Below are 15,743 nucleotides of genomic sequence, written 5' to 3'. Positions count from 1 at the left end.
TAGGGCACAGCACGGATTCACACCTCCAATTGGATATTGGCGTTGCAGTACTTTTCCATCTGTTGAGTGAGATGTTGGAACTAACCCTTATAGTAGTGACCACTTCCGAACCACATTAACGTACATAGCTCGAACATACAGGCGTGAACAGTTCACCTTCCCAAAAAAGGGTAGATGAAGCTAGAACGAACTGTAGTGCATTTACAGAAACGTCCAAAATACACAACACATATATAACGCACTTACACATTGAAGAAGCCGCCAAACTCCTCACGGCGCACATCCTCGACGCCGCCGAAAAGTTCATTCCCTATGTCTCTGGTCCCTGCACAAGCAGAGGAGGCCGCGGTAGAATGATGACTGTAGGCAAGCGCGAGAGGCCCAGAACAAGGCCTGGGGTATCCTTCGTCGGTATCCCACGTCGGGTGACCTCCTTTTGTTGAAAAGGGCAAAGGCGTTAGAAACGTGTGCGCAGTGAGACTAAACGAGATAGTTGGTGCTCATTCAAAACATCAATAAACTCCTACACAGACACACGCAAGGTGTGGACACATATAGGCAAATTCAAAGGACAAGAAACACACAGCCTTCCTCTGCTCAGAACGACAGTGGACGCACTCCAAGACCAGGCTAACACACTCGCACAAAACTTCCAACACGTGTTCTGTTCAGCACACTGCATGAACGCTTTCATGCAACACAAAAAATCCTGTAAAAAGAAGTGCGCGCATGATAGTAATAAGTATAACACCTCGTATAACTCCCCCTTTTCACTTCATGAGCTGAAGATAGCTCTCGGCCCTTGTAAGCCTTCAGCTCCAGGTGGAGGCAACATTACATACAGTATGTTACAACACCTGCAGACAGACACACTTGAAACACTTCTACACCTCTACAACAAGATATGGCTGCCGGGGCACATTCCAAAATCTTGGAGGGAGGCCATAATGGTGGCGTTCCTGAAGGAGGGGAAAGACTCAACCTCTCCTACCAGTTATTGATCCATGGCCATTATAAGCTGCGTGTGCAAGCTCTTCGAGAAGGTGATAAACAGAAGACTCGTGTGCATTCTTGAGTAGAATGGTCTTCTCGAGAGCTGCCAGGCTGGCTTCATGAATAGGAAAACTACGAACGATCAACTAGTTTCACTAAAGTCGTATACCAAAGGCACCTTCCTTCTCAAGCAGTACTGTATGATAGTATTCATTGATCTTGAAAATGCGTAGGATACTGCTTGGCGGTACGGCATCCTGAGCGACCTGAAGTTCTTTGGGCATGTCCGGTAGCATGATCAACACGTTTGCGACCTACATTCTTAAAGAAGCTTTCCCGTGCTAGTTGGAACTGCTCTCTGTAGGGTTCATGAGCAGGAAAATGGACTGCCTTAAGGTGGAGATTCGAGCTGCATTCTGTTTATTGTAAAAATGAATTCTCATAGGAAGGCATTGCTACTGTAATTTCCTGTTCACTGTACGTAAAGGACATCCAACTATCATCTAAATCCTGTAACTTGTCTGTCCGTGAGCGCCAAGTCCAGCTTGGTGTTAACTAGATAGCTCTCTAGGCAAATAACAATGATTTTAACTTTATTCCCGGAAAGTGCACTTGTGTTTTGTATTCCAAGAGGCGTGGCATCCTGGCGGATCCAGACATCAAAATCAATCGTGTCTCGATTCCTGTCAAAAAGGAACACAAGTTTTTATGTATAATCCTTGACGAGAAGCTCACATTCAGCCCACATATCAAACAAACCCACATATCAAACACCAAGCTAGACTTGGCGCTCACGCACAGACAAGTTACAGGATTTAAAGGATAGTTGGATGTCGGTTACATAGATTGAACAGGAAATTAGCAGTAGAAATGCCTTCCTATGCTACTGAATAAATACGTAAAATGTATACTTCGCACCATAAATAACAAATACCTAAAAACAGTGACTATCCTGAAGGTTCTTTCCCGCATTTCTTTTGGTGCTGACAAGGAAGTGCTCCTCCTTGTTTTTATTAGGTTAATAGGTTCACGATTGTATTACGGAAGTGTCGTATATTGGTCAGCCACTAAGATATCCCTCAAAATGCTGGACTCTGTGCTTCATCTGAGACTCCGCCTGGCTTGTGGGGCCTTCCGCAATAGTAGTGTTGAAAGCCTCTATGTAGAGTGCAACAAATGGAGCCTAGAACGTCAGCGAGCATACATGGACCTGTTTTATGCTTTTAAAATCTCGTCAATGCCTCGTCATCCCTTTGAGCCAGTTTTTATGACAGATCTATATCTCAACTCCTTTTGATAGTCCAACCATCTATTCTCCCTTCCCTGTCAGAGTAAGAGAAGAAGCTTCAGAACTTGATGTCATGTTTTCAGACACCATCAATACCTTCATTACCGAATTTTTACCAAACTGGCAGTTCCCGCGATATCATGTGATGTATCTTTTTGCAAGTGTACGGAAAAGCGAATCCACAGAAGCGCGATCCTGCAAGATTTCTGTTTCTGCAGCGCAATATAAGTGTGTTGAGTTTTACACTGACGCTTCAGAAACTGCCAGCTCTGTGTCCAGTGCTGCGCATGGTGGCACCTTTAATGTCTGTAAAACTATGAACAGAAATAAAAGTATCGTTACAGCAGAGGTTTTCGGCATACTTGTTGTAGCTGGCTATATTATTATTACTCGAATTCCCAAATCCATAATTCATACTGATTCCTTAAGTGTTGTGCAAACATTGTCATAACAAAAATCTTCTAAAAACCTTGCGGTCAATCTTCTCATTAATACCACTAGGTCTGTACACGCGTTAAACCTTGATGTGACTGCGTTCTGGGTGCCAGGTAACTCCGTGATTGCAGGGAACGAGACTGCACATCAAATAGCCACTGCTGCTGCTGCACTTCAAACGACAGTTGACATAACAAGAATAGACTACACCGTTCTCAAGTCATACTTCGGACGACAATTTCGCAAAACATGGCAAGCACACTGAAATGAGCAGACAGACAACAATGTACACCTAATAAAGCCACTTTTGGGATCATACTCAACCGACACGCATAACAGACACAGTAAAGTTACCCTGGCCCGATTATAGATAGGCCACACATGTGACGCACTACCACCTGCTCACGGGATCCCCAAGACCCCTGTGCAGCAGGTGTGGAGACAGCCTATTCGTGGTCAACGTGCTACTTCAATGCAAGGCACTCCACAGAAGACACACTTCGCCGAACTCTACCGACAACACATCCCACCACACCCAGCATTTTTCCTTTTCTGACGATCCCCAGGTTCTCGACAAGCCTGTTTTTACCTATTTAGAAGAAGTCGTTTTTATACCTAATTTCATACTATAAAAAATTACAACCTGGCCTTCTACACGAGCCATCCTCAGCGTATTCTCTTTCTCATATACAACCATTGTTTTGGTGCTCTTTGCCCCAGTTGGCCTTCCGCCATTAACATCCAACCATCGTCATCATACAACACCCTCACTTGTGTTAACTGCCGCGTGCCAAATGTGGCATACTCCCGCATACGTGAAAAATTTCAACTAGAAAAAGACCATTAACAGAAAGTTCCCTGAGTACATCACCTTCCCAGAGGCGACGAATAGGTTCGGCCATTTTTTCCTGGGGAAGTACGCCGACGCAGCTCGCCTGGGGGCGAACCGGCGTCTGGTTTCCACTCGCACCCAGGTAAGCGAGTCCGACCTCGTCCCGCCTTTGCCCCCGCTTGGTTACCTGTGGCAGCACAACGCGTCACCACACCGCTTGCTGAGGCCACAGCGGTTGTGGCGCCAGCCGTCTCCTTGGAGTCTCATGCCGCTCACGCCCGTGCCTCCCTGTCCTCCAGTAGGTTGGAGGGCACCGAGGGGATGGACACCGGGGGCACCGCATCGGCTCCCGCCGCCGCCGCACCGCCAGTGCCACTTGTGGCGCTCCTGACTCCCTCGGCGGTGGCGGCTCAAACGAAGTGCACCTGAAGGGTATGCAATGTCCAGGGTGCCCGGTCGGTCGGACACCTTCCTGACATATTACGAGGATATGGATGTCGCCCTGTTCCTGCCTGCATCGCAGCGCAAGGTGTGGACTGCAGTGTCCAAACTAGCTGAGAATCCTAAAAAACCCGCTCCCAGAATAACAGCTCCGAAAGACAACACATCAGCACACACACACACTCCAGCCATCCTTAAATGTACATAATGGAAACAGTAAACACCATTCAATGGAACTGCAGTGGCCTCCTTAAATATCTCCATGATTTGTACGACATGCTGCATGCTAATTAGCCAAGCGTCATGTGACTCCAAGAAACACACCTACATTCGAAAGAAATTTCTTAAATAGGTACATGTTATTCAGAAAGGACAGGTTTGTCTGCACACACTCTTCGGGTGGTGTGGCCGTTGTCACCCGGAGGTCATTAGCATGCCACCCTCTGTCTTTAAACACTATCCTTGAGGCTGTAGCCATCCTCGCAATAATATTTAATACATGCATAACGGTATGCTCCGTTTACATTCCTCCTAATTTTGCACGTTCGAGCTATGACTTCGTGTCGCTGGGTGACGAGCTTCCCGAACCATACACCCTCACAAGTGACCTTAATGCGCACAATTCTCTTTGGGGATCTCCTCGCACGGATGCTCGAGATCGCCTGATAGAGATGGCCCTGGTAGAACGAGGACGGCAGGCGATCGGGAGATGCCCAGATCAAGGCGTGGGGTGTCAGTCGTCGGTACCCCAGACAGGGCACCGTGAGTAATCTTGGTAGGGTATTGCCGATACCGCGGACCCCGAGCCCCCATACTCATGCTGTAATCTATCGTCGCTAGTAGTTTTAAGGTAAAGGTTAGAAACCAGAAACGCTGGGCATCGGAGCACAGTTCACGCTCCGGCGGATAGGATCCCTGTCGTTTTCCAGGCAGGGAGCTCTGGGACCTCTTTCGGTATCAGGGTAACCCGAGCGAAGAAAGTACCCCCGTCTCCTGTTTTATACTATAGCTTATGGTATTTTCTAAACCCCCTACCAAACGTGATCGGTTCCTGAAAAGGGGCCGCAACGAAGTAGCATTCTCTCGTTTTCCTAGTATCTCTGTTCCTAAACCTGAAAACTACTCGCGTTTCCTAGTCATTTTGTCTCTTGGAAAAGAAAAGCCTGTCGCCTCACAGCCCGTGTTCGTTATTTCGAAATTTCTGAAAAGTCTAATCGAGCCGCCATACAAAGCTAAGAAATAACCAACTGGTGAAGTTCTTCTGGAAGTCACCACCGAGCTTCAGGCCACCAAACTCCGGAGCCAAAACTGAATCGCCGATCTGGACATCAAGGTCATGCCCCACCATAGCCTCAACAGCTCTCAGGGCGTGATCTCGAAGCCAGATCTGGCAAACGAGACAGAGGTCGATCTCCTTCAAGGCCTGCAAAACCAAGGTGTGACGGCAGTTCGTCGCATTATCATCAGCATTTATGACAAGGAAATACCCACTAAGCACATATTCCTCACCTTTGACCGGCCCACTGTTCCAGATCAAATCAACGCATGCTTCATCCGGTGCTCCGTCCGAGCGTACATCCCGAATCCACGGCGCTCTTACAAGTGCCAGCGGTTCAGGCAAGGCACTAACTCGTGTTGGGGCGAACTAACCAGCGCCAAGTGCCCGAAACACAATCATCCAACTGATAACTGTCCTTCTAATCAATTCCTCGGCATCAATAGTCAAGGACCCTACGCCGCAGATTCGAGAACCTGCGAGAAGTTGAAGGTAGAGGAAATCAAACATCAAGGTCACTGAATACATCATCTTCCCTGAGGCGCACAAGAGGTTCGCCTCTCCCTCTGGGGAAGTCCGCCGACGCAGCTCACCGGAGGGCGTTGCGACGTCTGCTTTCGGCCGGGACCCAGTACCGTGAGTCGGATTTGGTCCCGCCCCCTTGAACGCCCCCCCTACCCCCCCCCCCCCGTGTTGCCTCAGCCAGCCCAACGCGCCTCCGCACCGCTCGCTGAGCCTGCATCGGGTGTGGTGGCAACCACGTCGGATGGGGATACAGCTGCATCCACGGTTTCCTCTCCACCGGCCCAAAGCACACGTGAGGGCTCGGAGGGGATGGAGACGGAGGTACCCGCGGCAGTTCCCACCCTTGCCGCACTGCCTCTGATACCCGGGGCGCTCCTGACATCATCGGCGGTTGCGGCTACAACGAAGGGCACCGGGAAGGGTGCCAAGTCTAGGGGGTCCAGTTCAAAGGGCGCCCTCAAGACTTCGGATGACGAAATGGACGTCGAGCTGTTCCGGCTTGGATCGCGACGAAAGGAACGGCCTGAGGCGTCCAGGTCAGTAGAGAAGGTGAAAAACTCCTTCCAGGAGTTCAAGCCCCGAAAGTTGACACATAAAGACGCACATATTCGAGTCGTTCTAAACTTAATGGGAAGAGAAGCAATCATGCAATGAAACTGCAGAGACCTTCTAACAATCTTGATGATGTCTATGACTTATTGCATTTTAATCAGCGAGGTGTGATGTGCCTCCAAGAAACCCATTTCAACTCCAGGCACAAACTTCTTGAATAGTTACATGGTATTTAAGAAGGACAGACATATGGGTGGCACATCCACAGGTGCTGTGGCCATCATTGCCCAGAAATCCTTGGTTTGCCACACTGTTTAACTGCACAGCATCCTAGAGGCTGTTGCCAATGGAACGATAATCTTCAACACGACTATGTTGTCTTTGCACCCCCCATGACTTCCAGCTTTCAAGCTCAGATTTCTAGAGCCTTGAAGATGAGTTACCCGAACCTATCATACTGATCGGCTACCTGATTGCACAGAACTCGTTTTGGTGCTCTGCTCGCACGGATGCGCGTGGTCGACTCATGGAGAAATTCTTAACATCGTCGGTAGTATGTCTTTTCAACCAGAAACAGCCAACATATAATGAGGACACAACACTTATTCACACCTTGACTTGGCTATTGGGTCTGCAGTTCTCTTTCCATGTCTTGAGTGGAGTGTGGGCACTGACCCATATAGTAGTGACCAGTACCCCGCCTCAAAAACATATATAGGTAAAGGCCCCAGCAGTGCATCTTCCCAGAACAGGTTCAATGAAGCAAGAGCACACTGGAATACTTTACAGATGCATTCAAACCACAAAACACGTCCATAATACACCTAGGCAACCAAACTACTCAAGGCATACATCCTCGACTTCATCGAAAAGTCTATTCCCCACGCCTCTGGTGCCCTGCGCATCCAGAGGAGGTCGTGGTTGAATGAAGACTGTAGGCGGGCGCGAGAAGCACAGAACAAGGCGTAGGGTATCCTTCGTCGGTAACCCCCGGCGAGAAACCTCCTGTGTTCAAAAGGGCAAAGGCGTTAGGAGAGCGTGTGTGCCATGAGGCAAAACAAGATAGTTGGTGTTCATTCATAGCATCAATAAACTCCTACAGACACACGAAAATTACGCAAAAAATATGCAAACTCAAAGAACAACAGAGAGCCTCCCCCTAGTCAGCACAACAGGAAACACTTCAAGACCACACTGACACATTTGCACAACACTTCCAACACGTGTCCAGTTCAGCACACTACACAAACACTTTCTTGAAACACAAACTGGCGGCCGAAAAGAAGCATTTACCTGACAATTACAGATTAGCCACTTCTTGTAACTCTGAGTTCTTTATGAGCTTATGGGTGCTCTGAGCACGTGTAAACCCCCAGCTCCAGGCCCAGACAACATTACATATACAATGAGACAGCACTTACACAGAGACACTCTTGTAATACTCCTTCACCGTTACGAGATATCGCTTTCGGGGCACATTCCAAAGTCTTGGAGGGATGCCATAGTTGTAGCATTCCTAAAAGATGGGAAGGAACCTTCCTCTCCCGCTAGCTATAGACCCATTGCCTTGACCAGGTACCTGTGCAAGCTTCTCGAGAAGATACTAAACCACAGGAGTACAACGGTCTTCTCGAAAACTGCCAGGAAGGCTTCAGGGACGGGAGATCCAGAAACGATAAACTTGTGGCACTAGAGTCATACATCAAGGATGTGTTCGTTCGTTCACAAACAGTTCTGTCTGATGGTAGTGTCCGACATTCAGAAGGCCTATGACACCGCGTGGCGCGCGGCATACTTAGTGACCTGAAGTCATTCGGTGTCTCGGGTAACATGTTAAACACCCTTATTAGGTACTTTTAGGAGGGAACCTTTCGCGTGAGAGTCGGTATTGCACTCTCACTGGTTCACGGGCGAAAAAATGGCGTGCCACAAGGTGGAGTGTTGAGCTGCACTCTTTTCATAATTAACATGACTTTCTTGGAAAGGCATTGCCACCTGCAATCGCTTATTCCGTGTATATTGTTGACATTCAGATATCCTTTAAATCTTGTAATATGTCAATCTGCGAACGTCAAGTCCAGCTTGGTGTGAAGAAACTTGCCGGCTGGGCAGACAAGAATTGTTTTAAACCTAATCCTGGAAAGAGCTCTTGTGTTGTGTTCTCCAGAAAACGTGGGGTGCACCAAGACCCAGACATCACTCTTGAGAATGTGCGATTCCTTTGAACAAGGTGCACAAGTTTTTTAGGTATTTTATATGACAAAAAGCTTACATTCATACCGCATATCAAACAGCCTAAATGCAAATTCTTCAAAACAGTGAACATTCTGAAGGTCTTGTCACATTAATCCTATGGGGCCGACAAAGAACACCTGCCTCTACACTGCCTTGGTAGGGTCTCGGCTTGACTACGGCAGTGTCGTGAATTGGTCGGCGACAAAAACATCATTGAAAATGCTCGAACACGTGCTGTATCTTGGCCTTCGCCTCGCATGCGGCGCTTTCTGTACTAGCCCTGTCGTGAGTCTGTATGTAGAGTGCGACAAATGGTGTCGAGGTCACCAGCGGGAGTATGTTGACTGGCTGTATGCATCTAACATCGCGTCTCTCACCGACCATCATTTTAATCCCATCAGAAACGATACATCAAACTTACAACTCTTTTTTAACAGGCGGTCTTTTTTCTTACCTTCCTCTCAGAGTAAGGGAGGAGGCTTCTGCACTCATGGTTTCAGACACGCACAAGACACCCATCCATAATTTCATTCCACCATGGCATCATCGTTCTATATCATGCGACCTGTCATTCACGCTAGAACAAAAAATAGGGTATCCTGGAGCGCAATTCTGCAGCACTTCTTGTTCCTGCAGGACAAGTACAATTGCGCAGAATCATTCAGCGACGCGTCGAAAACTGCTTCTACTGTCTCTTGTGCAGCGCACGCACCAAATTTTAGCGTGAGTAGAACAATAAATTTTCACGGCAGTATTTACACGGTAGAAGCATATGGCATCTTACTACTTTCAAATCATTATATCAAACATAATATTCCCAAGTCCATCCAGTACACAGACTCTCTAAGCGCTGTGCATACACTGTCATCATGGTAACAGGAAAGGTTCTAATAGGTGCATATATCTCAAATCTTGGAATAACTATATGCTGGGTACCAGGGCACTGTGAAATCCCTGGCAATGAGGCCGCTGATCAAGTGGCTCATCAATCATTAGATAACGTCTTCTATGTAGTTGTTTGCCCTTGTTGGCGTAGCTATTAAAATCAACGATCATCTTCATCATGTGTTGTGCAATGAGTGATTCCATATGCTGCAGCAAAGTAAATTGTTGTGTATGTGCTCGTGGTTCTGCGTGCATCGAAGTTTGTCCCATGAGTAGCGAAAGACACCATGGTTGCACTTTGATGCGTAACTTTAAAACTATGGCGCATTAATATTTATCCTGCAAAGACAAGCAGTGCTTCGAAATTACCGTTTGTAGTACCCTGCGTTTGTCTATATTCATGAAAGATGAGTTACAAGATACAGGTTGAAGTTGCCAGGGTGGAAAACTCTAGTAAAAGATGTCTATAAACATGCAAATGTCTATGAAGTTTGCTATCTTACTCCAAGTGAGAACGGCAAGGAAACGGACGGGCGATTTACAAACAGTGGAGATGTGGATGCATCATTAAAAATAGGTTGAATAGGATGGCTATTCAGCGATGCAATGTAAAAAGCATAAAGCAAGTCCATGTACGTCCGTGGTTATCAAGGCACCGCTTGTTATATTCAGTATAGACTGTGGATTGTGGGCCAGTGCGGAAAGCACCCGATGCAAGGTGAAGCCCCAAGTTTAGCGCTAGATCGAGCATTCCTTATGCTGTTTTTGTCGCTGACCTATACGCCTCGAGCTTCACGATTGTTGCGCCGCCTGCCGCCGCTGCTCCGCCGCGCTTACGGAATGTCCGCTGCGCAGCTTATAGCGGCTCATGCAGTGTTTCGGTTCTCTTTCGCCTTTTTTTGGTTTTAGCGCCCTCAACATGTGGTTATGGTGATGTCTGTAAGCAAATAGTACGTTTAGAGTACTTCAAAAACAGCTGTGTCCTGATTAGAGTGCTCGAACGCCAACAAGAGCTAACCGGGGACGTGATGCTGCGCGCTTCTGCGCCGCTCTTATGGGCGTCGGCGACGGCAGCGGCATATCACCACTGTCACCTCCGAATATTTCAGGCGCGAGTTAATTCTATTCACACCTCGTTCAGACCTAATACTGGCACAACGAAAGGTTGGTTTCATTTTGTACAGCGGACAACGAATTCGGCCTTGTTTTGAATGGACACGTCGTAGAAAATATAATTCGGGGAGGTGATTACCTAATACCTGACAATAACGTGTGCCTTTTATAAAAATAGAGACCACGCGAACATGTTAAGTATATTCCAAGTCTGTGGGTCGTTAAATGCGTGGCCACTCCCGCCTGATAGCATGGACCAAGCAGAGTAAAGAAACTACGGAAAAATAAATGGTCTGCCAAGTCCGGAAGCATAGTAATTGCTCGTACGGGAATGAAAAAAAAACAGTGGAGTTTCGAAAATCCTAGAGACGTTCTTCTTACAACCAAGGTTGAACTCACTAGACCAACTAGATGCGAAATGCACTGATATTTTCCAAGGCAGGGAAGCGTAGGAGGAAGCCGCATAACTATCGTTGTGTACAAATGTGGAGCGAAATCAAGGAATGACCGTTTTAGTAATCACACACAGGCTGCGCCTTTACCTTTATTTTGTTTTTCGACTTTGACAGCCGATCACTCGGCGGACACATTTTTTTGAAGAATACAAAGGAAGCATGCAGTTCACAAGCGATAAAAGGTGTGCTTTGAAAACTGCGGTTCCTAAGAAGGCCCTCTGATTTCACTTTTGTGCTACATTTTGCAGGCTTCCTGTGTCATATGATGATGTTTCGAGGAAGCGTTTAGTCACGGGCTCGGATATCAGCGGAGGATATGTGTAACCGATGACTGTTTGGGAAAGCTCACCTCGGGACAAGGCGACGCAGCCGTAAATTCTTTGTACGGACTCCCGCGTGTGATTTTGCATTATCCATAGTACTTATTGCGTAGAATGTCCATAAAATTTATGCTACATTGGCTTGTTTAGGGTAGTGATCAATATCCGTGATATGAAGCGTAACTGGCGGGCTGTCAGGTATGAGTGCTCCGCTAGATTATGAAAGCCCACGAAACCGGTTTACATCACAGTGTATAGCCGTGGGTTGAGCATTTGAACGAACGCTGCTTACGGGGGTACTGATAGTAAATTTTAGGGCAGTGGAATTCCAGTCAGCTCCTTGCATGTGCTGGTTTCGCGACGCCGACTTGTGACACACAACTGGCGCTTATGCGGACCGAATGTACCACATTTAATGTGACCAGACGTCCCGATTTAGGCGGGACACGTCCAGGGTTTGCGGATGTGGTCCCGCTGTCCCGCTGCCTGCTTGTGGGATGGTCGTTTTTTCCGCTTTCGGCCGGAAACATGAAAAACGGGTATCAACCCCAGTCGTAGAGTTTCATATAATGAAACTCTATAATCCTAGTGTCACTAATGAAAAGCTAGAAGAATGAAAGAGCCAAAAGAAACCGTTTGTGGGATTTCGAGAAATGAGTGCACACAATGGAACTAATTAAGCAAGAAAGTGCTGTGTGTTTCTTGCTTAGTCCTAATGTCTGAGCTGTTTTGTTTAAGTTAGTGAACAATAGTCCATTGAGCACACGTACTTCTACGTTTTACGAACGCTGGGGGGACGTGCTTCAGCACTTATTTATTTATTCAGCTAATAACGCATAATTGCTCGTCGAACAAAGGCCGAGAGAACTACGAAACGTATTATCTTCGAGGTAAAACAAAACTTCACTGAGCTTTAGTCTCTTTTCAAGCTATATGTGCAAAGTTATTGCTTACACCTCCCCCACCCCCGTTCCGCTTTAGGGTCCGAAGAATAATGTCACTTTAACCACATTAAGATAGCGTCAGAAACATTGACACCCTCTTAAATGCACCACATTTGCGAATACAGTGACTTCTCCACGTAAATATGTATTTCCAACGCATACAAACTGAAAATATCAGTCGCGAACGTGTCGCAAAAGCAACGGCGACAGGAGTGAGCCGGTGACTCCTGCGTCTGATTCCGAAACGGGCCGCCAGGGGGATTTCAGTGGCGCCCCTACAGGAAGCGCTCGAGGCGTATATGTGACATTCGATAGTTAAGCCGTATACAGACTGAATACAGGCTGTACAGGCGCACCAGCGGGACATGACCTTAAGGATTTTCACTGTTTTGAGACATTTATGCCTAAGTTGCTTGATTTGAGGAATGAATGTGAGTTTGTCGCCAAACACAGCACCTTAAAACTTGTGCTCCTTTTTAACAGGAATTTAAACGCCATTGAGAGTAATATAGCTGTGTCCGGATGGATCCAGCGCTTCTTGCAGAACACCATCAAGAGCTTTTTCCTGGATTGAGCTTAAAAGCATTCTTGTCTGCCCAGCTGGCAAGTTTTCTGACACCCAGATGGACTTGACGTTCACAGATTGACATATTAAATGACTTAAACGATATCTGGACGTCGTCTACATACATAGAATAGGATATTGTAGGCAGGAATGCTTTCCCAAGAGAGTTCATCTTAACTCTGCAAAGAGTGCAGCTTAATACTGCACTTTGTGGCACGTCGTTTTCTTGCACGTGAACCCTTCAGAATGAACTACCGACTCCCACGCGAAATGTTTTCTTTGAGAAGTAACTAACAAGGTTGTTTATGGTTACCCGATACACCGAATGACCTAAGCTTACTAAGAATGCCGTAACGCCAAGCAGTGTCATAGGCTTTCTCGACATCGAAGAACACCCACGCACGGGGCAGCTTGAGTAATCTTGGTGACGTTATTGGCGAGACCTTGGACCCCGAGCCCTCAAAGTCACGCTGTAACAAACCGTGGTAATGAGTTTTAAGGCAATTGGTAGAAACCACAAATGGTGGCTGTCGGAGCCCAGGTCAATCTCCGGCGAATAGGCTTCCTGTCTGTTTACAGCTCTGGAACCTCTCTAGCTAACAGGGAAAGGCTAGAGAAGAAAGTACCCCCTTCCCTGCTTTATAATATAGCGTATGATATATTCTACACCCCCCCAAATCAAACGATACAGCCCTGAAAAGAGCTCGCACCAAAGTAATTGCTTTTCCACCACTTTCTGCTCAATTCTTTACAAGACCTCACAACTCCCCCCATTTTCTCCTAATAGAGACAGTTGAGAAACATGCACCAGTCACCAGTAAATCAGCCTTTTTCGTAGCTAAGTTCAGAGAGAGTGTAGTTGGCGTAAACTACGAAGCAAAGAAGCTAACATCAGGTGACATTCTTGTTGAAATGCAAACTAAAGAACAATCCAGTAAACTAATGAGCCAGACTGACATGCACGATGTCAAAGTATCTGCCACTCCACACCGAAGCTTAAACAGCTCGCAAGGCCTAATTTCTGAACTTGACCTTCTAAAAGAAACCGACTCTGACATCCTAGATTGCATTCCTGACCGAGAATTACTGCAGTCAGGAGAATTATGACAAGACGGGGTGGAAATAAAATACCCACGCAGCATGTGATACTAACTTTTGATTGGAGCACTCTTCCCCAGTCAGTGACTGCAGGAGTCATGCATTCCGAAGTCCGAGCATACATTCCCAACCCACGCTGATGCTTCAAGATCCAGCGGTATGGGCAGAGTACAAACATCTGCCGCGGATGCCTGACGTGCGCCGAGTGGGCAGCACGCGATCATCCGTCCGAAAATTGTGTGCACACTTGGTGTGCACACACAAAATTGTGTGCACACAGCTAAAATGTGCACACTGGGAACACCCGGGCGCAGCCTATTCCCGAACATGTGAAAAAGTTCAACGTACAAAGCTGAAAAACAAATAATCAACCTCTAAGTAACGCAAAACATTACCTACCAGGAAACGCAGAGAAAGCATGCGATTCTTTTTTCCATGGTATGCCAACGCGGCTGGAGCCGCGTCTGCGGTCGGTGGCGGCCCAGTAGAGCAGTGCCTACTTGTTTCCACACCCGCCCCCGCCGTGCTGCCCTCGGCAGGAAAAAATGTCACACTGCCCGTGCCTGCAGCAAAATTGGCGACAAACTGTCCTGAAGATGGTGCGGCCCCTCTACACACCCCCAGTTGCACCCCAGTTGCATGCACCCCCAGTGTTCCTGAGGGGCAGGAGAACATGGAAACGCGGAGGCCGGCTCCACCTTCAGCGCTTGCTGGGCCGCGTTTTGTGCCCCCAGTGCGCGTGGCTAACCAAAGCATAAAGCCTCTCGGAGTACGCCCGAAAGAGCCTGGCCCATCACCTACTCATAGGGCGCACGTTGAGGGAAGGGACGTAACGCCGCAATGGCCCCAGAGCTGTCGAGGGAGCGTCGGTCCTCAGTTGAGCGTTGAAAAAAAGAAGGCAGCGGAGGGGTGCGCCGCAAATGAAGCTTTGGGATGTGTTAAAACACCACAACATCACCTCGGCTACCCTGGGATGAGCATAAAGATGACCCCGCGCCGGCGCCAGTGCCCGCGGAGGCCGCAGACGCGGCCGCGGAGACGCCAGCGCCATCTCTCGTCCCCGCCGCGGATCCTCCCGCGGCGAAGTGCGAGGAGGTGGCGCCGCTCGTCGGCACCCCAGCAAAGAAAGAACTGAAACTAAAGCGTGGCAAACTGTTCGCATGGCGACGCAGTGAAGCATCCCCCTCGCGAGGGGCACGATCAAATGCAGAGCATTTCCGGGGGCGCACGACGTTAAGTAGTTTGCGTTACGTTAATGTTGTTGCACTTGTGGCAACTGCTGACGAGAGAGCGCTCGTCAGCAGTAATTTGAATGAGTCAACGATATAAGGCGCGTTCGTAGCGTCCCATTCTGTGTCGGCTTTGTGGCGCAGTGGGTAGAGCTCCATGTACATTGCGTTCCGCCCGCAGGGTCGAGGGATCGAAACCTGACGCCGGATAGTATTTTCTTTTATATAGTGTAGGGGGAGGGGTGCGGACAACGACGGTGCGGACTACGACGGGACAACGCGGGTGACATCGTGAGTTACTGAAATGCTCTGCATTTAAAACAACAAGAGTAACTGGTGCACCACCTAACAAACAACAAAACGGAAACAAAAACACTCTCATGCGAAATTGATGACAGAAAAGATCATGCAATGGAATTGTAGGGGCCTGTTCAAAAATCTTGACATTTCTGAAATCATGTCCGCACACAACCCAAATGTGATTTGTCTTCAAGAAACACATCTGAATGCAACACATACAAACTTTCTGGCACAGTATACAGTTTTTAGGCAGGATA

This window comes from Haemaphysalis longicornis, unplaced genomic scaffold (assembly GCF_048455015.1).
Source record: "Haemaphysalis longicornis isolate Haplotype H1 unplaced genomic scaffold, Haemaphysalis longicornis Haplotype H1 scaffold_3, whole genome shotgun sequence".
NCBI classification, from domain to species: Eukaryota; Metazoa; Arthropoda; class Arachnida; order Ixodida; family Ixodidae; genus Haemaphysalis; species Haemaphysalis longicornis.
The sequence above is the reverse complement of the archived record's forward strand: the minus strand, read 5'-3'. Positions refer to the sequence as shown.